The 25,271-nt window shown below is 41.7% G+C and overlaps 1 protein-coding gene across 2 annotated transcripts in view; it reads left to right on the top strand.

Moving 5' to 3' along the window:
• The first annotated feature begins 1,532 nt into the window (after positions 1 to 1,532).
• The window catches only part of JADE3 (jade family PHD finger 3), a 68,055-nt gene continuing 44,316 nt past the window's right edge, over positions 1,533 to 25,271 (top strand). Inside the window, exons 1-2 of one of the 2 annotated variants that reach the window (XM_082277535.1) lie at positions 1,533 to 1,576; positions 22,957 to 23,009. The gene's annotated coding sequence lies outside the window, so the exon portion shown is untranslated. Of the gene's footprint in view, positions 1,577 to 5,066; positions 5,184 to 22,956; positions 23,010 to 25,271 lie in introns of those variants that run through there. The other variant, XM_082277534.1, reaches the window with a different exon arrangement.

The following is a 25,271-nucleotide window of genomic DNA, read 5'->3' as shown; positions in this document are numbered from 1 at the left end:
AGGTAAAGTTGATAGATAGGAAATTAACGGTGAGGTAAAAGGCTCTTGAACAGTGTTTAAATGAGTGCCTGATGTTCCCAAACTGCAAAGGCTGAAAGCAATGTGCTATTATAGGTTCTATCCAAATGATGAGGCTAAATTTAAGGCAAAGCACCTCTGCAGTACTGGGAGCTCAAAGGACTCTGTGTCTAGATGACAGTGTATGTATCTCTCTGCTTTTCCAACTTCATTTTATCACAAGTATTGTGGTAGTGAAGTCACAGTTCATAGAGTCATGTGGGAATCCACACTTTTATTTTTAGGAACCTTTTGTCATAGGGAAGAAAACTTGGAAAGCTTGGGTTTGTTTTTTTAGTTTGGTTTGTCTTTTTTTTTTTTTCTATTTAAGTCATTAAACTCATGCGTCTCAAAAATAAAAATAAAAATTAATCCTTTTGGGGGATGTGGAAAGGTGGAGTGACCACAGAGCTGTGATTTCTGAGCACTGAAGGGAACAGCAGCCCTACTCTCCCCTACTTACATGGATGCTGTCTGCTGTGGTGAGATTTCCCCCTAACTGCAAATACATAACCAGAGAGGCAGCTAACTTTCCAGGTCTTTCAGGCAACTTTATTTCCTCACTAATACAAGCATAAGATGTATTCTTTGATTCTTTTATTGTTAGGTACTTACTTCCATGCATTTAAGGTACAGAGCTATAATACTAATCGGTTTTGAAAGCTACTGGCAGCCCTCTCCATTCTGTGCTACTGTCTTAGAAGGAGAAAGATGAATCAAAGATCTCCCTAAGCACAAAACTTTGAACTTGTCAGATCCTGGGAAGTGAAGCTGGCACATTTTGCTCTTAAGAGAGTAAATGGTTCATGGTTTTTTTTGTTGGTTTTTTTTTTTTTTGGTCTGAATGTGCTGATCTTTTTATGAGGGAGATCTTCCCCCCCCATTTCTGAAGTCCATCCATAAAAAAAAAACCAACACTTCAGGGGCCTTTTTTTATAGGGTCCTGGAGATAAAATGGAAGGGCTGTACTATGACCTGAGGGCATCTTTTGATAGCTGCCCCAACAAGTGCTAAAGGATTGGATTCAGTGTTTAAAGACTATCTTTTGAAGCTCTGAGTGTTCTTTGCTTCTATATCTACTACTGAGTATCAGAAACATTTTTAGTCACAAGGGTTTAAAGATGGCTAGCCATCCTTATTTGAGATTATGCTTTGCATTTTTTTCCACACAAGAATGAAAGTTTCTCCACAGTCATAATTAATGCTCTCGTTTGCAGGTGCGTGTTTGTGCTTTATGGTTCAATAATTTTGCTCACTGTGAAAGGAAAATAAAGGCGTTAAGCTTTTCTGTCTCTTGCCAGTAACTGCCAATGCTTGCTCTGGTTTCAAGGACATTGTATCAAGGTTTCATCAATGGTATCTGCTCTGCTAATGGAGTTTTATGCAGTGTCTATGCATTTCAAAGAAAAGTGGTATACCAGGCTTTGGTATCTGTGTATTTCTTTTATCAGAGTGAACTAGAATCGCTGGCCATGGCAGGCTTCTATGTGCAGGCTGGGAATGCTACAAAGACTTGGAGGTAAGGGTTTGAATTAACTTATGAGGCCTTTCCAATACTTATTTCCCCTGACTACTCCTCTGTGACATTCTTGTCTTTTGCTTCTCTGGCATCTGATCAGTGATAGCAGATGCAGTATAAAAAAAGTACTTTTTAGTGTTGTTGTTGTTGAAATTCACTGGACTACTTGTAGGTATTTCAGTTAGAGGTGCTTCTTTTGTGGCTCAGATCCATGTTAAACTCTGCATGACCATCCTCTCAAATGTTAAACGCTACTTCAGTGTAACTTCCTTAATATCCTAATATACCACAGGCAGCTTTTGTACAGCTGAATTACGACTTGCTTCAACTTGGGTATGGTATATGTGCATACATTATTTTGTCCCGATCATACCTCTTCTCATTTGCAGATCATTCTGCCCTTCGGAAGACTTCCTGTTTGTGCTACATTTTATCAACATGTTAACATCTGACTTTGTAAATTCCTTATATTCTCTAAGCGCATTAGAGCATCTGTAGTTCATCCTTTGGAGAACAAACGTAGAAGCTTTGTTGCCTATGTCTTTAAAAATAACAAAAAAGAAAAAAGTACAATCTGCTTCCTATACACTCATCTTGCTTGGTGTTCCTGTAGAAATACATGATGTATTTCTATAGGAACAATGTAAAGCATTTATTGAAATTTGTAGCCCCACAGACTTTCTGATAAGGGTTTTCCTATGTCATTTATCTTTTGGCTATGAGCCCACCATGTACAGCTGTGGATTTACTAAAGAATTAGAGGCTTGGATATCATCTTCTCCTGACATGTGACAGCCAGTGTAGGGACATGTGTGTGATTCCAGACATGGAAATGAAGATAGCTGCTAAACACCTTTCCTGGGTTTGGCTGCATCTGCTTCTGATGAGGTCATTCATATATAAAGTAATCTGGCAGGAAACTTCTTGTAGGGATGTTTCCTTCACTGATGGGACTATACATTCTTTATTGTCCTTCAGAATGATGGATACTTTAAACACTATAGATGTATATGTGTATGTATATATATATACACACTCTATTAAGCAGGTTTCATGGACACAGAAAAAACAGAAATTGTTCTGAAATCCTGATGAAGATATTGGTACTTGAAAATGGTTTTTGTTTAGTTTAACTCAACCAGACTTTCTTTCTTTTATGACTAGAAAACAGGTCTTTAGTACATGAACTTGGCTTTATCACTCTGAATTCCCTTCATTTTGGACTTCAAATATCTTGTCTAAAATTCAATATTGCCTGCCCTGCTGCCTGGTCCACCTGGTTTGATATAGAGGATTCCACAAGTGGCGGTGGTAGGGAGAGCATTCTTGGTGTTTTACTCGATATTGTGGTTTTCTGAAGCTGCTCAGAGTGCTTTTCTGGCAGGTAAATGAACTGAAGGCAAATGAGGTGATTGCTGGTGTGTGAAGGAAGTCATACGTGTCAGCAGTGTTGTTTAGTTGTGGTCTAACTGCATTTTTAGAAAGCTATGCCTCATATTACACTCAGGAATATTAACCAGTTATTCAAAAGAAAAAAGACTTTTTTTTTCTTTTTGCAGCAGGTAGTAGATGCATGGAATTCCTTGCCAGCAGTGATTTACAGTCATAAGCCTACATGAATTCATTGAGAGCTGACTGGGACAAGTACTTGGAGAAATGATTTGTTGAGGGTTACTAAACAGACGCTCCACATACTGCTTGGGAAATGTGATTAAGTACTTGGAGGCTTGTACTCAGGGGAAGTATCTTACTGTGGATGCCCACTTGGGCCAAGAGGAAGTCAGTGCGAGGTGCCCGTGACTTCGTAGAGCAGGTGCGGGGCTAGGTTGAGCTAGATGGAACATTTGGCTGCAACAGTGCCTCCTTTCTTATGATCTGTTTCTCCTCATCTTTTGGCTGCTGTCAGGAAACATTGTAGAAATGCAGCTCAGGCATGCCAAACTATGCTTTCCGTGCTTGCTGCTTATCTCTTCATTTTTCTCCTTTGTACTCATTATAATCTTGGTGTTTCTTCTCTGTGCTTGGCCTTGAGAGAAGACCTGTACCCCAGATTTGAGTCCCCAGGTTCCATTTCTTTCTCTGCCAAGTTTCCATAGCCCTTCCATGCTTCAGTTACTGTGTGCATGGAGAAATAGGGCTGCAGTAGGACTCTTTGCAGCAGTCCTACTAGTAAGGAAGGCAAAAGGGGTTTCCAGAGTGTATGACGCAAGCAATACTTGGTAATAGCAGTATGGGAAATGAGTGTGGGTGTGGGGCGTAACAATGGAGGAGGTTTGCTGAATTTTTGCTACTGTTTTCTTTATTCTGATGCTTCCTACTGTGCTTCCTACCTAATGTTTCAGTGTAATGGGCTGAATGATTTAACACTGATAGCTGGCTAAAAGCTGCCCTAAGGTAAACTTTATGCTCATTATTTTAGAAATTGTGCCACTTGGACAATATATTCTCAATTTAATGGTGGACTGGGCTGAGATGGGTGCACTGTGCCTTCAGAAGCTGCTGGAAGGTAAGAGAGATGTTGTGAGGTGCCTGGCCACCTCTGTCCCTGCCACCAGCTGCCCAGTCCAAAGTTGAGTCTCAGTAGCCAGTGGCTTCAGGGATGCAGACCAGGCATTGCCCCTTGGCTCATCTTCTGAACTGGCACCTCAAAGGGAAAAATAACACCCGGGAGCAGTGGGAGCCAGCTCCTGTCTCTCATCTGGTTTCAGATATGGTTCTCCCCTCTCAGCCCCTGACACTCACTGGAAGGGCTGAGACTTCCAGACCCTTCACAGAATCAATTAGGTTGGAAAGACCCCTGGGAGCATCGAGTCTAACCCATGACCAAACGCTACCATGTCAACTAGACCATAGCATGAAATGCCACGTCCAGTCTTTCCTTTAAACACCTCCAGGGACGGTGACTCCACCATCTCCCAGGGCAGCCTACTCCAATATCTAATCGCCCTTTCTGTGGAAAAATTCTTCCTCATGTCCGACCTAGACCTCCCGTCACAGTTTCAGACTATGCCCTCTTGTCCTGTCGCCTGGGAGAAGAGACCGACCCCCACCTGGCTACAGCCTCCTTTCAGGTGGTTGTAGAGAGCGATAAGGTCTCCCCTGAGCCTCCTCTTCTCCAGGCTGAACAACCCCAGCTCCCTCAGCCGCTCCTCATAGGACATGCGCTCCACACCTTCACCAGATACGCTGCCCCTCTTCCTTCCCCGCCGTCCGCTTCCCGCTCGCTCTCCGGGCGAGGGGCGGCTCTGCCGGCGCAGCTGGCAGGAAGGCCCGGTGCGGGCAGGGAGGGAAGGGGAAGAGGCGGGGCCTGGAGCCCAGCAGTGTCAATAATACAATAGGGCTCTTGTGCGGCCGCTGCCGCCGGAGGAGGAGCGGGCCGGGCTGCGGGCGCGCCGAGCAGCCGGCACGCAGGGCGGGAGCCGCCGCCGGCCACGGGCCCGGGCGGGCGGGCGGGGGCGATGCGCGCCGGCGCGGGACGGCACCAGCAGCACCCGCAGCAGGAGCCGCCGCCGCGGCGGGAGCGCCAGCCCTGACGGCCGCGGCCGCCCACGCCAGCGAGCAGGGCAGGAGCAGGCGGCGGCGCGCCGGGCCGGGCCGGCGGCGGGAGGTGAGCGCGGCCCGGGCTGCCCGCATGGAGGCGGGGCGGGGGGCGGGCGCCGGGGCCGCCGCGCCGGGCCTGTGCGGGGGAGGCGCCGGGCCTGCGGCGGCGGCGTTTGGCGCCAAGGCCGGGCAGGAGGGAGGAGGAGGAAGCGGCGGCGAGCGCGGGCAGGCGGCGGGCGCTGCGGGTACGTGGGGCGCTGGCGGGGAGCGCGCGGAGCCGCGCCGGGGGCGGCGGGCGGGCAGCGCGGCGGGCAGCCCGTCCCGCGTGGGCGCTGCGGCCCCGGCCGCGTCCGGAGGGAAAAGTTGCGGCGGCTCCGAAGCCGGGCGGGCGCTGCGCCCGCGGGGGGCGGCAAGGGCTGGGCGGCCCCCGGCCAAGCGCCCTTTTGTTCGCCGCAGCCCGGAGAGGCGGCGACCCGGCGGTGCCCGAGCCGGCGGGGCCCTGCGGAGCGCGGCTGGGCGTGGCTGGCGGGCGGGCGGGCAGACAGACAGACAGACAGACAGCCGGGCGCTTGTCCGCCGCCGAGCACCGCTCCGCCGGTATGTCGAGGAACTTGCTAGAACTGAGTTTGACAATGAAGCGCTAGCGCAGCCCTCCCGCCTGCCCGGCCGCGCCGCCAAGGTAAGTTTTCTCCTGAGCAGCGGGGGTGGATGGCGCCCCAGTGCCCCCTGTGCCTGTAGGGAGAGGAGCGGGAAGGTCCCGACTTCACTTCTCCAGATCAAACCTTCCTCTTCTGCATGGTGTTTGCTTTAATGCTGTTCATCGTTCTGCAAAGGCATGGCTTCGTTCTACGGATATACCGCGACCGGTATGGTTGGCGGCCGGGGATGTAGAGAAAGTAATACTTGCAAATAATAATGGGATGATTAAAGGGAGAATTTGGTACAGGGCACCGTAAAGTACATCTTAACAGGCAAATAAATGACATTTTTTTCCGTCTTTTAACTAGAGTTATTTTATAAAAAGCATTTGTAGTTATTTGAGGAGTTCAGCTATTGTTTGCGAATTGTTATAATGAGTGGCTACGTATTTTTATTAAAATATCAGTAAATTTGCACCGTACTTCAAAGCCCTATGGTTTTTTTCATGTTCAGGAGAAAAGGGATGCTGAAGACAACATCCAGTTGTGACTAGAAAGCCTTCAATTACTACACACTAGATACTTGAAAGCTGTTGTACCTCTCGGTTAATGTAAAAGAGCCTTTGCACTAAAACTGAAAGATTAAGAGAAATGTATTTTGTCCTGATGCTTGCTTGCAAGATGCTTAATCAGCAGCCAACTTTTTACGTCAGGTTGGTGCTTGTGGGCTGTTCTGTAGAGCATCTCGAGCACACCTGCTCATCTCTGCAAAGTGAGACCGTATCATAGTGATGGTTAGAGAGCTAGCTTGAAAATGTGAGAGCCTTAGGCCAGAAAGGGTGACCTGAATGAAAGCATGTTTGCATAACTTCCAAGCTTGCTACAGAGTTCCTTAAGGAGACATCAGAAAAGCCTTTACCTGCACTTACCAAAGGGAGAGAATGCAATTTGAAGTCGCTTTAGTTAAGAACATACCTTTTCAAAGTAAAAGCAGGCTAGTACTTTTAGAATCTGAAGTTTGTGTTGGCTTTTGGTTTTTTTTTTAACTGAACTTCTGACCTCTTTTCAGACTAGACATGACATGCCCCATTTTTATTGCGAGAGGAGGAGAAGAAAGCTTTCTTTGCAAAACTTGGACTTTAGATGCAGTAAAAGTAATCAAAATAGCAGAACCGTTTCTATTACCTGTCCTTCGTTTGATGTTTCCTCTTTCTAGGTTCCTTTTACAGAACAAGCCTCCCTCCCCCAGCGGGAGAAATTCCTCTGAGCTGGGTCTGACTGTAGGTCTTTTTTTGTTTTGTGTTATGTACATGTAGCAGATAACCCACAAAGGTTTGCTAGAGAACTCATGTAGGAACATAGGCAGTGGCATTTATTGGCAAGGATGCATGTTCATTTGGGATCTCATTAAAACCATAGAAATCCACTGTGAATGTAGGAGCCTGAGATAGATAGATAGATCGATCGACCTATCTCAGTGTAGTGGTAGAGTAAGACCAGGTGTTTTCTTCTCTGTGTTTCTGTGGACTTCCTCTCAGCAGTGGAAAATCAGGAAGTTTGTGTTTGGGATTTATTGGGATACCTGGGATTGTTGTGGACTTTTTGTTTTGATTTTTAGAATACACATAGTTTTCATAGACCTGGGTGATTCGCTAATGGAGAAGAATTTACACGAAGGCTTCTTATTTACAATTGAGTATTGTTTTTACCTGTACAGTTTTATATGTTTATACACATGGGCAGAAACACGTGTGTGTGGTCACTGTAGTAGTAGCTACTGCATGCTGAATGCTGTAGAGCATTTTCCCCAAGAGCTTGCTGCAGCTGGCCTGGAGGATGTCTTGACTGGTGCCCTCAACTCTTGGCTAGTGTGATGTCAAGTGTCCAAGGCCTTGGTGAAGATGGCTGGATTTGTTAGGCCTAGTAGGGAGAGGTGAAGTTAAAACTTGTACAAGCTGCCTTGAGTTTGAAACACTCCTACAGTGTTCCCTGTGGTGTATTTAAGTAGCTTATTTCAATATTTGAAATTAATTTCTGACCATCATGCCTCACTGGGTGAGGAGTGGGACATGGTGTCTGCATATTTTTGGTTAGCTTGGCAAGACATGAGATGTATCTGGTGAAGAAATGTGCACCCATTTCTGTAGTGCATCTTTTATCATCCATGGATGGAAATGTCTTTTGAACGTCTGTTTCTGTGGTTTGTCTTTCTCTTTTCGTCCCTAGAAGTCTCCTTTAGAAGTCGGTATGTGGTTTGGGGGGCTATTACTTGAATGGGTTTGATGGTGCAGTGTGATGCCCACTCTTCAGAAAATACCAGGCAATTTGATTGCAAAGAGTTGTATTCAACTGAAATTTAAAAGTTAATACCCTGTAAAGTATAGGTATCATTCTCTCAATGCATTTTATAACCTAAAGTTTACTGTTTTGTCTAGATCAGTGGTAGTATTTTGTCTTTGTCAGTGACTTCTTCCATTATGGACAGAAATGGGCTGAGCCAAAACTTGCTGTTTGCATGTGCTGCTTAGACTCTCCACTCCCGCAGTTTTTGTGGGAGCTATAGCTAAGGGGACTCAGGGTGCTTTTCAATTCTCTGGAGAGGGGAACCTCTGAAATGGTGTGGTGTTTCTCTTTTCTGAAGATTTTAAGTGCCTATAACGCTTGAGGCTTCATGTAATTGGAGCCATAAATGCAATTTTTACATACTTTACTTAAAATGGAAACTAACAAGTTAATAATAGCTCTTATCGGGGGTATTTATGTAATGGAAGCCAACAGATGCTATTTGCATCTTGAAGAGCTGATATACAAAATGTTATGTCAAGGCCCTGGCAGGTTTTGTGCTGGCGGAGGCTGGGTCAGGTGGGAGTGGGAGATGCTGGAGATCTGTAGGGCTTTATGGCACATCTGAAAAGTGAGATAACTATATGAAATTTTGCATTTTAGCACATAACTTATTTTAATCTAATGCTGCTAATAAAAAGAATGTGAGAACTGATTTCTTTTATATTTATTCACATTAAATGATTGGTTACACCTGTCACTTTAAAATTACTTTTCTTTATGCTATCTTCTAGCTACAACTGCACATCTGACATTCAGAACCCCTAAAAAGTGTGTCTATAGATACTATTTTTATTGATACTTCAATTTATTTTGACTACAAGAAGGTATCTGGCAAATAAGTTTCAGAAGTGTAGTGTGACAATCCGGGCGTTGCCTTCTGTGGAAAGATGCGATATAATTACCAAGCACCTCCTTGTTTCCCTGGGCTGTTCACTCTTTCATATTCATTTGTTTCAAAGTTACCCCCGTCTAGATGACATCTGAACTTTTCCAACATTTAATATCTTATTTCAGCGTGTAGGAGACCAAGAATTTGGGGATTAGAGCAGTCTGGGATGTGTGATCTTGGACCTAATGAAAGCTCCTGCATTTGTAGAGCTATAATGCAGGCTTTATTCGGATTTAAAGGAATGGAAGAGACCCCGAGCTGTGAGCATGACTGCGGAGGCTCCACTGGCACTTGCTTAGTCGCCCTCTTCGGAGAAGCAGGAGAAGGTGGGAGGATAAGCTCGTGACTGCTGATGCTATTTGTTATAACTTTCTCCTGGATTAAATGCTGGGATGCTTGCCTTAGCTTGTTAAACTTTGTTTGAAAACTTTGGAGTGCTTTTCTTCAAAGTACACCTGTTACAGCATTAGATTAAAGAGCTATGTTACTTGATTATTGAATGGTGAACATAACATATTGTGTCGTTAATGCCTCTTTGTATTTTAATTAGAGCCCTAGGAGATGTTAAAAAACAGGTTTATACACATGCTTGACTCGTTGCTAAACTAAATATGCTTGTCACACAGTGTTGAGGGAATTACGTATTATTTTGCTAATCTACTGTCCTGGGCTTCCCCCAGTTGCCTTTCTTTCCTTTTTCCTTTTTTCCCACCTTCCTCTAAAAAGTTTTTGCTTGAATATTTTATGAGGGTCTGTCTTATCTGCTTAAAGCTCCTGACTGTTGATAGCCTTTGCTGGTGAAAGGCTCAGGCTCTTGCTTATGTCCTAGAGAGCAGTTTTCATGCCTGCACAAGTGGTTTGGTGCACAGCAAGTCCAACAGCTTCTGAGGGTTAGCACAGTGCAGTGGATTAGTAGAGGCTGGGATGCCTGAGATGCCCCAAAGGGAGGGGTGGTACCCCACACACCAGGCACTGCAAAGTGAAACAACTGACCAGGAACATTTATTGGAAATAGTTACTTTTGTGTGACTGTGTTATGGAGAGTTTTCCAAGCTGTGTTTAAATTTTCAGACAATTCTTGTTTCAGAATATGCTGTTGAGTTGATGACAGAATAGTGAGAGGAGAACTGCATAGGAGAAGTTCTGCCTGGGTGCTGTCTTTTAATTGTGCCATGTAGTTTATCATGTAATACTGAATGACTGAAATTCTTTAAATATGTAGATAAACGATGGATTTACTACAAGTGTTAGACAAAAGTTACAGTAACGTGGCTGTTCATAAGCACTTGAAAACCATAACTAAACTATGAGCTTTCATTCATACCACTTAAAAAATACAAGTATTGGTTTAACAGACCAGACAGTTTTTAAATAATGCTTCCTCTATAAACCATGGTGGTATTGAGAAAATTATTACTTTTAGTGTGCAAATATTTAAATCTTCCCCTACATATCAAGTATAGCAGAATAAAATGGTAGTATTTTCTGTCTGCTGACATGCAGAAAACCTGACGTCTTGAACCGCTGGATACAAAAGTGTATAGGAGAAACGTGTACCCTGTCAAGGGAGGAAGCGTCCCTAGTGGAACTCTTTGTGTTGTTTAATTCTCTTTATTTGTTCTGCTTTTAACTGCTTGTATTTATTAATATTCTCTCAGTGTTAATTTGCAGGCCTTGATATTAAAGTGGCTGTAGAGGACTCATCATAGAAAATAGTGCCCATGTCCTACGGAGATTTTGGCTTTAATGAAAAAAACAAACCAACCAAAGACCTTCTGGAGCTTGAAATGCTCAGTATGTGAGTGTGTTAGAGACATACAGGAAAATGTTAGGCTCAGCAATTATCTGGCAAGGAGGAGCCTCAGCAGAGAGGTAGGAGTAATACCTCTCCCACTCTTATTAATACTTGGATAGAAAGAGCAGTAATAAAGTGGTACTCATCTTCCTGCTTTCATACAAATAAACTCTTTTCCCAGAAGGAAAATAGTGACTGAAATAGTGATAACGAGTGATTACTCTGCCGTGCAATGTAAACTTGTTAGGTGTTGTTTGATAGGAGGGAGAAAAAAAATGCTCATTTCAAGCACAGATAATAGCTTTTTATGTTAGTTTTTTGTTTGTTGGTTTTGGGTTTTTTTCAGGAACTGCTGACCAGTGCTCTGAAAAGGAAGGGTACTGGTTGTCAGTGTTGGCGCTGTGTTTTGACATCGTTAACCTTGTTTGGAGGAGTTCTAGCAACTCTTCAGCTTGGGCCTAATTCAAGAGCAGTTGTGTTCTTTTACAAAAATCAAATTGCCTGTTATTTAAGCAACTGAGAGGGAGATACTTAAACCTGATAATGAAGTTGCAGTCTTCCTTATGTTAACAACGTAATCATTTCCATTGTAGCATGACATGAGCAATCTTAAGAAGTAAGTGAAGCTTTTTGCTTGACAAATTTGAACTTGAAGCTCTGTAACAGAATGTGCTGAGAGTGAGGGAGGAACCAAAAAGTTGATCTTAATATAAGATACATGTTTATGAAGAGCAAGATTGTAATGGCTGTTGGTGTACTTAGGAAGTAAAATTCACTTCTGCTTATGGTACTGATTCTTTTATGGAAGTTATTTTTTTAAAATATTATGCCTGTATTACAAATACTGATTTTCTTAACTTTCTTTGGTTAGTGCTTGTTCACTTTTTTTGGATAAAAAAAGAAAAATATGAAAAACCTGTGGGATGAAATTATTCCATATTTTTATACAAATAGAAATGATGCAAAATTATTTTGTGTGCCCTTTGCAGCTGGTATCCATAAATGCAGGTGATTTCATTTTGGTCCTTGTAGTTTTGTTCTTTTTAATGCATCATACTATAATTTCCAGTGATATTTTATGAAAATTGTAAAAGTTTTTCTTTATTCAGGTATTTTTCAGATACCTAAGTTTGTTGAAGTTAGTAGTAAACATATTTTTGATCCAAATACTTACTTATATAGCTAGTGTACAAAAAATTTACTTAAAATGGCAACTGAATGAGATTTTGCCAGTGACTGGCAGGTTGCATTCGTGTCTGTTTCTGCAGTTTTGATGGAGATCTGACTTGCTTTATTTGGTTGTACAGACCTATGCAGAGACAGAATATCTGTGGTACAATACTGTAGAAAATGGGACTCTGCCCTGAACTCCATGAAAGAGGAGGTTAAAAATTACTTTAGGCTTCAGTACTTGGTATTCTTAGTAGTCCCTCCTTTGTTGCTTAAAACTGAATACATATGGATCTGATGCATGATGTTTTCGTTTTTCTTCCTCTGTATATGCTATAAGACTTCAGAAGGTGGGACATAACTTATTAGAAAGCTTACACTCCTGCCAATCAGCTCAGTATCAGTCAGAGCCCCGTGACTCCCATTACATGGATTAACCTGGCTTAAGTGCTGTCTCAGAGCCTTTGTTTGGCGTCTTCTATGTACTTGTTCTAGATTTTCAGAAGCCTCTATACGTAACAGCAAACAGGGATGTGCATTAATTTAGGTTACTGAAACCTAGTAACTTTTGCAGGTGCCATTTCACTCTCTTTTTAAGATTATTGAACTACTTTTTTTTTTCTGTGTGTTCACTTCTGTGTGCTTGAATTCCACATTTGAATCAGTCCATTTTTGAAGTATGAATGGGTTAAGAGTAGGAGAAAAAGTCTGAAGAAACTTAAAAAAGGAAAAAAGTAAAGCCTCAGTTGCAGATGAGAACTTGAATATGATTTGTAGTTCTTACTTATCTCCCTCAGCCATCCATGTCTTTGATGCCTTTGTAGTCTCCCTTTGGCTGTCCCGTCTTCTTTTTGACTTAACTTTCCAACTTTCTCCTTGTTACTGGAGAAAACAGTGTTTCCAATGAGTGTCTCACAGTCTTCTTGGGACCTTACAAATCATCTAGGTCAAATTAAATTTGTCTCCTGTACCAGACTACAGACAGTATGGACTTCCAGATTGTTTGCAGTCAACCTGAAGGTATTTTGGCAGACTTGTTGGTTTGGGGTTTTTTTTGTGTAAGTTTGCTCACTCTGATAAAGGGGGCCTTTTCCTTCACCTGTGTTTTTATGTGAAGTTTTATTTTTTGTGGCTGCTACATGTGTGGGGGTTTACATATATGTGTATGTACAAAAGCACCATGCACCGAAAATTCAAGTTGTATTTTTAAAAATTCATTAAAAGAAGTGTTTGTGATATAAAACTTTTTTTCTGGTGAATGCTGATATTGGTGTGATGACTATTTAGCTACTGTTTAACAAAAAACCCTTCTATGTTTTGCCTGTACATAGGTAAATTGTGCTTGGTTAAGGAAGTTAAATCTGTGTGTTTGACTCAAACACACATCAGCAATTGTATTTACTTTGGTACAGATTATAAGAATGTTTCAAAACAAACTTGATTTTATACAGGGAGGAACTGCTAGAAAAAGTGAGACAGTGGCAAAGCTTTGGTTTAGTGGAGTAACTTTTAAAACATATAAATGCATCCTGGTTATTTATAAGGTATCAAATCCTTTTTTAACCCTTTGCTACCCTATGATAATTTTTTTGGTCAAAATGATTTTTTTTTCTTTCCCCCTTTAAATAATTGTAGGGAATCTATACTAAGCTCATTCTATCAAAGAAGTCAGCTTTCATAACAGTTTGAAGGTGTTGCTCTGGTGTTACTCTGTTATATTGATCCGATTGGTCATGTACACCTAATTCTGAAGAAGTGGTATTAGTGTCAGCCTTTGCACAAGGGCTGTACAAGTTGAGCCAGCTTCACTCCTGTACCAGATTCCTTTGGTCATAACAAAGCATCTTTAGAGCTATCTTTTACAGGTTTTAATGTCACATTAGGGTACTCTATGGCACCTCTGCCTATTTGTGGCCTCTTATAGGCTCGTAGGGATTTAATCAGTCAGAATTGTGGATTTAACTGCATGATGGCAATTCTCAAAGGAGAAAAAGCTCAGCTCCTTTGTTTACTTCTGCTTTTGAGCTTTCCAGGTCTGACAGGATTATAGAGGTTTTTGTGCTTCAGGTAAGCAGAAGTACTGTAAAACTCTAAGGGAGCAAACCTATTAAGGCAAGTTTTCTCTTTTTTTTTTTTTTGAAATGCCAGTGTATTGTGAAGGGCAGTGTTACCTGCTGTCCTCCTTGGAACTGGTGAAAGCCCATCCATAATGACGTGGGTGGGAGAGTATCCAAGTCTAGTTTTATCCCTTGTTAAACAATATCAGAAGTTTTGCCTCCATAAAGGCAACAGCTTTGCATAGTGGAAGTCTAACATTAATAAACTACAAGAAATTAGAAAGGTCTAAATATTTTAGACAATTCTGTTAAAAGTTTTTCCTTTTGACAGTAAGTTTTTCTGACAGTGGGTGCTTTAAAAAAGGAATAGTTTTCTTGCATTGCAGCTTGATCTTGCAACCCCCCACCTTTCCCCAACATATTTGCATCAGGAGATTTTTAGGAGAAATAAACTCAGTTTTGTCATTTAGGAATTCTGCTTATAAATTCATTAGATAAATGTTCTGCTAATTTCTGGCTTTGTTTTGGCACTGGTTTTAATTCCCATTGACTCCACAAAGACCAAAGTTTCCATGCTTATTTCTCAGAGCTTGTCATACATTTTGTCTAAGTGAGTGGGAATGACTTTGGAAAAGGATTGACACAAGTTTCTCCTTCATAGCAGTAAAACAAACCCAACACAGCCCTTTCCGACCATTTAAGATCATCTTCAAGGAAGAAGTCATATTTGGTTGCTGCTATGGGAGTTGCAGCCACAGAGGATGAAGTTGATGAAGTCTTGTTTACTGTGTTATAGTGATTGCTGCTTCATTAATCGTCATTTGATTGTGCTCCAAGCCTTGTGTTTTTGCGGTCTAAGTGCAAAGCTTGGGTGCTTTATTTATTTATGGAGTTTCTTTCCACGGGAAGGTGACAGTTTGAGTGCTGGTGTGGTCTGACCATAAAAGACCAGAGAGGCTTTCGTTATGAAAAATCACAAATACCAGTGTCCCAAGTTTGATAAAGGATGTCAAAAGTACTTTAAATCACTGTCTTAATCAAGTGAAGTTAACACTATTACTTTTTTCTTGCCCCTCCCCCCCCCCTTTTTTTTTTCCTCTGGGAGGTGTCATTCTGGTAAATACTGACTAAATGGTTTTATGTGAGGTGAGCTGTTTATGATGGTTATTTTTCTGTGGCCACTGAGACCCCCTTAAGGGCCAGGAATATTCAGTATATGTACATTTACTCAAATGCCACATAGCTGAAGCAGTTGAAGAATCTCGAAAGAGCATGCTCTGTAGCCTTTCTGAATCCCTGTGTTGTACACTGGTGAGCATCACAACTTAATGTATCCCGAAAAGGAGACAAATCTTTTCTTGACTACTGTCATCCAATTGAGAGGTAACTTTCCTCCTGTAATCCAGACATAAATTATTCTCAATCTTTTTGTTTGTAGTATCCTTTTTTTCCTACTTGCATTGACCAGGATGGGAACAGAGGCTCAGCAGGCTCATTTGTTGTATAAAAGTGGGTGGTGGTTTGAGCCACAAGGTCCTCCTGACACTCCCCAGCAACTGGTGGTTGGTCATCCTGCAAATAAATGGTTGAAGCAAAATACCACAACATAGGTAAGAAATGCTTGCGCAGACTGCTCTTCTGGTGAGGTGATGGGAATGACCATAGATGCTTGAATGCTGTAGGTAGGCAGCAGCAGAGTTGTGCAATGGAAAGGGTTTGAGGAAAAGGGAGAAAGCACTGGGGCAGACTGGACAGCAGAGGAGGACTGGGAAAATGGGATGAAAACTAAGGACTGCCTTTGCAGATGTGGCAACTGCTGACACCTTAACGTGATACTGAAATTGATGCCTGAAGAGTGCATCTGGGGAGAGGAGGAAGAAAGGTCCAATCATGTCTCTGATTCCTGAAGATATCCATTTACAGGACTGCAAATCAGTAGTTCAATCTGTGAGAGGAGAGATTTCTGGCATCATTCCTTATTTGGTGTGTGAGCTGGGTTTCCTGAACATGCTGGGCACTTTGAATCCCACTGTAAAGACCTTTCCATTTGCTTCATGAGGAGTTAAAATCTTGGGGGGTTTGCTGTTTCTTGTTCTAGAGCCAGAGCTGTAGCTTGAAGGCATTGAAAATACACAGTTTGGTATTATTTCGGTCCAAAGTTTAAATATGTCCCTTCATATTTTATATTGTCATTGTGTGGAGGATCCACACACACTGCTTTTAGCATTTGTGACTCTCTGGTGTGTGTGGTGGGGTCATGGGACTTGCTGTGGAGAATATGGAAGTGGCATAGCTGTGCCATCAGAAGCATAACATCTGTTATCTTACCATACTTTAGAAGTTCTCACAGTTGAATAGTTTTATTTCTTATTTTAAGATCCCCACTAAAAGTCCCTAACTGTGTACGAATATAGTTGCATTAAATAATAGAATTTGGCTATGGAAAAAGATCCCTCTAGGTCGTCTAGATTATTGCTTCTGAAATGTTTGTTTGCACCTCCCTTCAGAAAATAGTGTGGAACAGTACTGCCATCACTAAGCTACAGGAAATGCACACGAGCACATCTGTTTAGTACAGGAGGTACAACTCGAATGAGGTGGCTTGATACTTAAAATCCAGCTGGCCAGCATGTGGCTGTGGCTAACAGCAGAACGTGTAATGTTCTCCTTCCTCAAGAACTGCATCTATTTTGTTTTGCTCCAGATCCTCATAAATAGCTTGTTTTTGCTACTCTGTGGCTCAAAGACCTGTTTTCAAGTTCCTGATAGTAGGTAGTGCCAAAATACTTTTGTTGTTTCTGCCTGTACCCCATTCCAGGCTTTGTGGATTAGGAAGCCTCCTGCCTGTATTTTTATCTCAGTTTAGGTCTTGTACTGCAGCATTCTGCCTCATGCATTTGTATTCTCTTTCTGCTACATTCCTCTGCGTTGAAGTGTGTCCTGCTGCAGGGAATACCCACTCTTCGGAGAGAGATGCATCCTGCACCAGGCTGAAGTAACAAGTCTCCTTAACGTTTCGTCCCGCAAAAGAGGTGGAGGGACCTGAGCTGCTGTGTACTAACTGTCCCTGCATGCAGCTGTACACCATAGCATCTGGCAGGGATATATATGTGTGTGTATGTATTTATATGTATCTCCTTCCGTCTCTGATGTAGGGAAGAGAGATGGAATGGTGGAATAGCTACCTGGGATTGCTTTGCTCTCACCAGCATGCAGCGGTACTCATGAGTTCTGTGGAGTAGCTGATGCGCAGTACTTGTGCTCCACAGCACCATGTCTGCATGGTGAGGTGCAGCCCTCAGCGCAGACAGTCCCAACAAACCACTTTGTGCAGTGCTCTTTATACTCAAGTCCCCTTTATTGTTGGCTTGCCCTCCGGCTGGGTTGAGAAAAGCTGAGCTCTGTGGAGCATGTTGTTTTGGCAGCGCAGCAACCAGGACTCTTGTCCAGTCTTTGTTTAAACGTCAAGAGCTGCAGCTTTCAATCCTCCCCCTGGGGATTTGGGTCAGCAGTTCTGACTCTCAGGATGTTTCCTTAATGCTAAACCTAAATTTCTTGGTTTTTTTCTTAAATTTATCCCATTGCATTTAATCTCCTACAAACCCAGGGTTTTGTTTGACTAATTCTAATATCCTACCTGTATATGAAGACTGTAAACAACTTTGTGTCTTAAAGTAGGTGTTTGTAGGTTAAATCCTGTGTTTGCGTTGGTCTAAGTAGCTTTCCTCCATAAGGGCAGTTTTTTCAGTCTGACTCAGTTTTTTGCATGTATATGTTAATTGTGTTGTGTAACAATTATTTTCAAGTAATCAGTAAGATGTTTTGAGTGTTTTGCAGAATGGTTGGCACTACACACAAGCTAAATAACTGCTGTGTTGGGTCACCATCTGAGTGCCTGGGGCCCAGGACTTCAGAGCATTTCATAAAATGTCTTGATGTTACTTGTTAGTTGCCTTATGAAACCTATCCTTCTAGACATCCTGCTGCATTGTTTGTCTGAAAGTGGGGTAAGCTGCTGTGGGAAATTGTTTTCCCAGCAAGTTTTAATTGGTTGCTGGGAATTACTAAATCACTGCTGCATAAAGGTGTCATGAAATATTTTTGTGACAGTGGAAAGAAGTGAAGGTACTAGAGAGTTGCAGGCTTTACTAAATGCTTTCAAGTGTCTCAGATCTACCTTAAGGTGAGATGGACTATGTTTAGATTTTTACAATGAAATTGTGAATTTATACTGAATTATTTTGTTGGCTAAGCCAGTGTGGAAGAGAGATAAAAATTGAGAAGCTGCAGAGTACTGTAGTACACTGTAGTTAGGACTGTTTAGGAGCTTGTGAAGAAGAATAAACAACAAATCAGTTTATTACAAGCAAAAATCCAACACTGTTTGCTACAAAGACTTTGTAGGGATTTTACAAGACTTTTCTTAAAGCTTACTGACTTTTTCTTTTCTACCTCTAATCCCTGTAGGGTAAGTATTGCCTGGAAATCTCTCTTTAGTTAAATACAATGGATACTGTTTTGGTATTTGGATACTTGTTCTATTATGATTTTTTCAGAACTACAAGGGAGAGAGTACCATTACCTTCCTGCATCATACTATATTTATAATCTCAAAAACTACTAGCTTTATTTCTGATCCTGTCTTGGTAGTATTAAAATTTTGATCTGCCTTTTGTAAGAGGTCTGTGTGATGTTACTGGTAGTCCATGGGGAGCTGTCTGTATGTGCTAGATATCTGAAACAGTCTGTAAAAAACCTGGAAATTATAAAATTATTTTCTAATACCTTTCCCATCTAAGCAGCATTATATCCCTGGGATTATTTATGGAGAAGATGATGTGGAGCATCACAAGACCGACTTTCTAATTCATTTTTGAAAGTAATTTGTGAGGTAGGAATTGCACAGTAGATGATGTAAGTTATCAGGCAACCCATATTACCAGAAGCAAGCTAAGGGAGCATGGATTACCTGAAATGCTCGCAGGAATGTTTGTAGCTGCTGAGAAAACTGAGAGGATAATTGCTAATTAGTTTCAAACAAGACAGGTGAATTAATATTTGCTATTAATGATGTGGGTGAAGGAATGAGGACTCCGTTCATTCAATACCCGAATCAAGCTGGATGGAGCTACATGTCTACTTGAGAAGATGCTTTGAACTTAAGAGTTACTTTAACAGATTGGAGAAGGAGCCTGGAAGGAGGGGTTGGATGGGGCTGAGCAGGTCGTGTGAAGGGGTAGCTGTCTTCAGCACGAAGGTTTGGCTGCACACCTGCAGGCTGGGAGCAGTGGGCCCAGCGGCAATAACTGCTCACAGCCAGGACATGAGGCAACAGTCGTGCTGTTGCAAAAGCAAAGGCATTGGAGTTTATACGTAGGATTATTATCTGCAACTCGTGTGGCAGTAAAGAATGTTTTTCTGTAAAAAGAGAGGAACATTTTGTGTGTAGGGAAGGATTCAGCTCGGAGAGTTTGTCCAGATTTGGACATCACAACTTCATACTGGTTTTGCGTGCCAGCCCTGGAAAGGGTGGTGGACAGCAGCAACTAGAAGAATCAGAAATGTAGAAAATGTGTCCTTTAAGCAGGGGGTGAAAGAACCGGGTTTTATTTAGTCTGGAGAAAAGACAAGGACGTATTTACATGAGAGTTCAGTTATTGTTCAAACATAAGGTTAACTGTGTAAAAAAGAAAAGGATGATATCATCAGGGCCCAGTGCAGGGAGAGACCTGGTAAAGGCTTGAGCAGCACAGGGGAAGATGTGTGCTTAAAGTGCTGGGACAAACTTTGAGGGTCATGCAGCGTGGAAGGGACTCCCTTGGAGCCTCTGTTATGCAGAGTCTGAGTTCTTGGTCCTATCTAGCTGTCCTTTTTCAGGACCCTGACAGACCTTTTTTTCTGCGACCATCTCTGTTTTTGCAAATGGCAGTGCCGTGTGTGGGATGGTTGACAAGAAAAGCACGAAGCTCTGTTTTCAACCAGCACAATTCTTGTTTTGGTAGCTTGGCTGTTGGTAAGCACTGTGGTAAATTACAGAGAGAGCGATAGTATAACAGTAGTGATAACTGCAAAAATAGATCTGTGTTCCAAGTGGCCTTCTGTTGTTAAAAGTTGTATTTTAAGAAATAAATCTTGCTGATGCTTTTTTCCCTGGTGACGCTTAGTTTCCAGGCAGTATTTATGAAAAGCTACTGTGCATTTCTAAGTTTTTCTGTGTCTACACAGTCCTTTAGTTCCTATAATTTTTTTTCCTGTTTCTTCATGCCACAGTTTCTGTTGCTTGCCCATTAATTTTTCAAATGCACCTGGAGATTAGGAGTTTGGAGTCTGTTGGCACAGTCTGTGTGGAGGGGAGGGTGAGCATCTTCTGTGCCTTCTTTGCCCTGCTCCTGAACTTGCTGTTCTTGGGGAGGTTGGCACTCTTCCATTTTTTTTTAATCTGTTGGGGAAGCACCCCCTGATCATTAGTTTGAGGTGACTTAATTTAATGTTTCTCAATCAATATGTTAAGACTAGCTTTCAAAACAAAGTGGGGGGGAAACAGTGTTTTGTGGGGGCAACTGTATTTTTCATTCTATTTTGTTTATTTGTTCATGGTTATGAAATAAGTAAAGTTGGGACTGAGATTATGACTCTATACTGTAAGGATTAGAGAAGGAAAAAAAAAAATTAGTTGAACCTTCCAGTATTTCAGAGTTCATCTTGGCATTTAACTGAGCAAATAAATGTGTTTTTAATGAAGAGTTCAAAAATATATTAGTTTTGTGGTTCAGCTGGGAGGCAAAAGCTGTGGTTTTGTTCACACTTAAAAGTTGTAGGCTGTGTTGCATTTTAATGATGCCATTTGAGCTGCCACAACCAGGGCTTTGCTTGTGTTTCTATGGAAAACTTATATTAAATGGGTTCAGTCGGGACATTAAAGAATTATCCCATAATGAAATATGTCATAAGAAAAAATCAGTCAAAGTCATGTTTGGAAAACTTAGCCAGCCATTTATTAATTATTTACTTATTTTCTTCACTTGCCTGCCCTTCTGCAGTGTGTTTTGTGGGTGAGGCTCTTGGCATTTCTTAGCTGGAGGGTAGAGGCAGAACACCAGGCGGGGTAGTACCCGGCAGAGCAGCAGTGGGCTGCTAAAGTGAGCCCCTCTGGTCACCCCCACTCCCTGTGTGTCAGGTGTTTCTGCTGCACCTGAGCTGGATCCCTCTGGATGGAGATGGGAGGCTCCTGTAGATGCTCGTGCCAAGTGCACCATCTCCTGCACAGACCCTGTGGTTTGCTTCAGGCCATGTGTGTGGTGGCAGAGGGTATCTGCTTATCTCAAGTTAAAAACCCGATCCACGTAGTGTGATTCATGTTTCAACAACCTTGGCTCTGGTACTGCTTTGATCTACAGATCTTCTTGTGTTGCTCAAAGTTAGTTGCTTAATGTGGGGTATAGCCAGAGAGTGTCAGGAACATGGGAAGAGGAACCTAGGAAAATTTAAAAAACAAAAAGAACTCCCAAACCAACCAAGCACCTTTGCTGCCCCCCCCAAAATAACAATACACCAAATACACAAATACTAAAAACCCCCAAAGGCAAAACTTCAAATCAAAGAAAATTAGTAGAGCCAAAACGTCAAAATTTTGCACAGTCAATGTACAGGAGCTGTAATATATTGTGTTCCCCTTCTCCTTCCCCCCTCCGCCCCCCCACGATTGTAAGGAAATATTTTCCTTTTATTTTCCTTTGATGCCACAGCCTAAGTTGAGCAACAATAGTTTTAATAAGTAATGGGATGTGTGCCACTCCTCAGTGGGTGGGTGTTTGTATCTTTTTCTTGTACTGCAGATGGGTGGAGGAGCACAAATGTTAGAGTATGGTGCTGACACTTTGGCCAGAAACTGCCTTATTTCAGTTAGAAAAACATTGTCATATCCCCTTATTTTGTTCTTGTTCTTCTGGCAGGGTATGCAGTTACCGCTTCCTTGGTTTTTACTTGCAGTTTTGCTCTCTAATACTTTCTATCACAGCTCGTAGCTGTCCTGTTTTTGTTAACTTTTTGCTCTGAGGCACGGGGCGGACTGCCTGCCAGGACAGCCCCTGGTCTGGCTGCTGACATCCCTGAGGAGTGCTGCAACTCATCTGTTGGGTGTGATGGCTTTAATGCCTTTGCCAGGTGCATTACAATAGGGCACCAAACATACCTGTGCCTGATCCTGCAGGAGGGCAATGCAGGCAGTTGGTGGAGGGAGAAATTCCTTCTGTTCCCATACTTAATATTGCTCAAGGCTCAGGACTAGATTAAAAAGGGCGAGTAAGCAGAATGCCTGCCAGGGAAGCTAAGCTATTCGGGATTGTCAAGGAGAGGTCTGGAGGAATGTAATGAGGAATTAAATCAGGAGCCACATGGAGCTTTCCCTCTATGCTTATTTTGTTTGCCCTCCTATGAATTTATAAGCATGCATGGTTCATAGAAGACCCTCTTGAATGAAGAAAGCATCAGTGTATAAAGAGAAATCAACGCCTTAAGCCAGATGAATAAGCATGCATCTATCTGAATGTGTTTGTTGAAGTGTTTTTATTCCCAAAGCAGGATAGAGAAAATACTAATTAAAATTTCATTTTGTTGGTATTGGTAAAGTTGGTTTCCATTCATGTTAAGAGGGACGGCAAAATCAATTTTGAGAATATTCTTATAAATTTGTTTTTAGTTGTAATGCTTACTGCATTTATATCATAGTATGTGCACATATAGCTGATACAATTCATTTTTACAGATATTAAATGATAATTGTGGAATTTAAGGCTTTATATTCTGGATATATCCCTTGGTTGGGAGAGTTGCAATAAAAATAAAATACACCCTTCACTTACTTGCCAAAAATTAAATTGTAGCTCAAACATGAAATGCCTGATGTCATTCCTACTACCTAAATAGCACTCCTTTCATTTTTTTAGGAGCTTGTGATGTCATCAGCTGAAGCGAAAACATCTACCTCATGACCTGGCATGTAAGTGAAGGAGGAACTGATACTTAAAAATAAATAAATAAATGTGTGTGTTGGTGTTTACAATGTGTAAATTGAATCTATATACCTTCAGCTTTCAGATGTCACCTTTTAAATGAAAGCTTTCTGAATTTTTAAAGGAGTATAAAGTCTTTTAAAGAGGAGGAAGTCATAAAAGAAGCCGTTAACAGTAACGTTTCAGCCTGCAGAACTCCTTAATAATCTCAGTTAAAATCTATTTTATGTATCCCATAATGCTTGAAATGCTGGTAAGCATAGATGGAATAATTTTATCTTACCTCAATATTTACACGTGTTGCTTCAACCCATTTTTATTCTGTGCTTCTTTTCTGGATATAAATTCTGATAGTTGTGATGAATGCATACTATACACAGTGATACCCTTCCTAAAATTAAATACTCTGCTTATGCAGAAGATTTAGATTCTTGATATACTCAAGATACTTCATAGTGAACTTCCTGCAGCTTTGTGACACTTCTATTTTATTCCCTTAAGTAAGCAAAAATATTTCAATCCTCTGCAGAGGCATTTATAGATTTTTTTTTTTTTTTGTCTGCCCACTCTCTGCTTTTCTTTTATGTGGCTTTAGAGGATTAAAGTGCAGTCATTGCTTTGAGGGGCCAATGTCAGCGGTGAGCTGAGTGTTCCTAATTGGTGCCAACACCTGTCCCTCATTATGAAGCCTTGTTCAAGCTGTCCAGTGAACCGAGGTAGCCGATCTCCCCTGCATGTCTCTAATGTGATTATAAAGCCCTCTCCTCATGCAAGTTTTATTACTTATTCAACTTTTGGACTGATGTGGAAAGTGAAGCTAAACTGAGCCATTTGGCTGGCTACCAAAGATCATAAGGAGTGCCAAAGAGAAGGGATTCACTCATCTCAATTTCAAGAATTTTAGTTCAAAGGTTGCTTCTGCTTTGACTGTTTAAATTTTTAAAAAAAGGGGGGGGAGGGGAGGACTGGTTTTTTTTGGTTTTTTTTCTAGTTTTCAACGTCAAATAGTCTGAATTTAGAGATCAGATCTACAGACTCCAGCTGAGCTGTGAACATCTGACTGCAGCTGCTATTGTGCATAACCCATTGATTTTCTGCAAATAGAGCTTTGGCCTTGACTACTCTTGCACCATCGCTTTGTCTTCAGGGGGTCAGGGCGTAGCAATTCTTTCCTACACAAAACCAGCATCAGCCTCTCCTCCCACTTGATTCTGTACTGTTAGCAGGGCTACGATGCATTGTGCTTTGCCATTGCAGTTGGAAGAGATGACCTCAGACAGATTTCACCAATGAAATTAATGGCTCAGATGAGATGGATCATTATCATGTTTGGGCTTTACAGGCAAAAGTTTAAGCGTGGTTACGTTTTTCTAAGTAGTTTAAGTAAGTTTTTAAGCGTTTAGCTTGTAGAATTCAAGTGTGCAGCAGTACAGTGCTGGCTGGAGGTTTTGGGTTATTTCCCTATGAGGGAGGAGAAAGAATAACTTCAGAAGTGTATCTTGGAAAGGTTTGAGATAATAAACCTGTAAGAATCATACGAGAACCCTGTTAGTTATCCAGATTTGGAAAGCTGTAAGAAAATGAAAGTGTAGTGGATTCTTAAACTTCAGACATGGAATTGGAAGTATAGTTATTAAAGGGATTGAATATCTGCAGGATAGAAGAGAACCCAAAAGAAAATCCTGAGTGGATAGAGCCCTAATATGCATCTAGGCTGTATTTGTACAATTGTTTATTTGATTTCTCCTTAAAAAAAAATTAAAAATCAACAACTCAAGTACACTGGGAATGATCTAATTTTTTACTTAATAATTTTGACCAGAATAGTTCCATGAACAGCAATCAACAAACTTTAAGGGCAACAGTATGTCAAGTGTTAGAATCTCTGCTGGTTGTGCTCATCATAATCAAAATCTCATCTAATAAAAATTCTCATTTCAGTATTTATCATGGCCCTACAGACACCCATCTGATCTGTAGTCCACAGAGGTCAGGTTAGGAAGTGATCTATTAAAAAACAATGAAATCCATAGCACAGAGAGGAATTATGAGTTATGAGTATGTCTGGTTTCGGATTATTTCCCTTACTGAATTAGGCCAGTTGCTTTCTCCAGTAATGATCAGCAGTGGACACCTAGGAAAAGAAAGCATTATAAAATTCTATTGACTCTGTTTCTTGTAAAATTTTGGTTTTGGGACTTCCAGCAGATTGACATGACATTGTGTTTAATAGCCCTTGTTATCCATTA

Source organism: Coloeus monedula (assembly GCF_965178545.1).
Source record: "Coloeus monedula genome assembly, chromosome: 3".
Lineage (NCBI taxonomy): Eukaryota > Metazoa > Chordata > Aves > Passeriformes > Corvidae > Coloeus > Coloeus monedula.
This window is presented reverse-complemented; position numbering and strand designations above follow the sequence as displayed.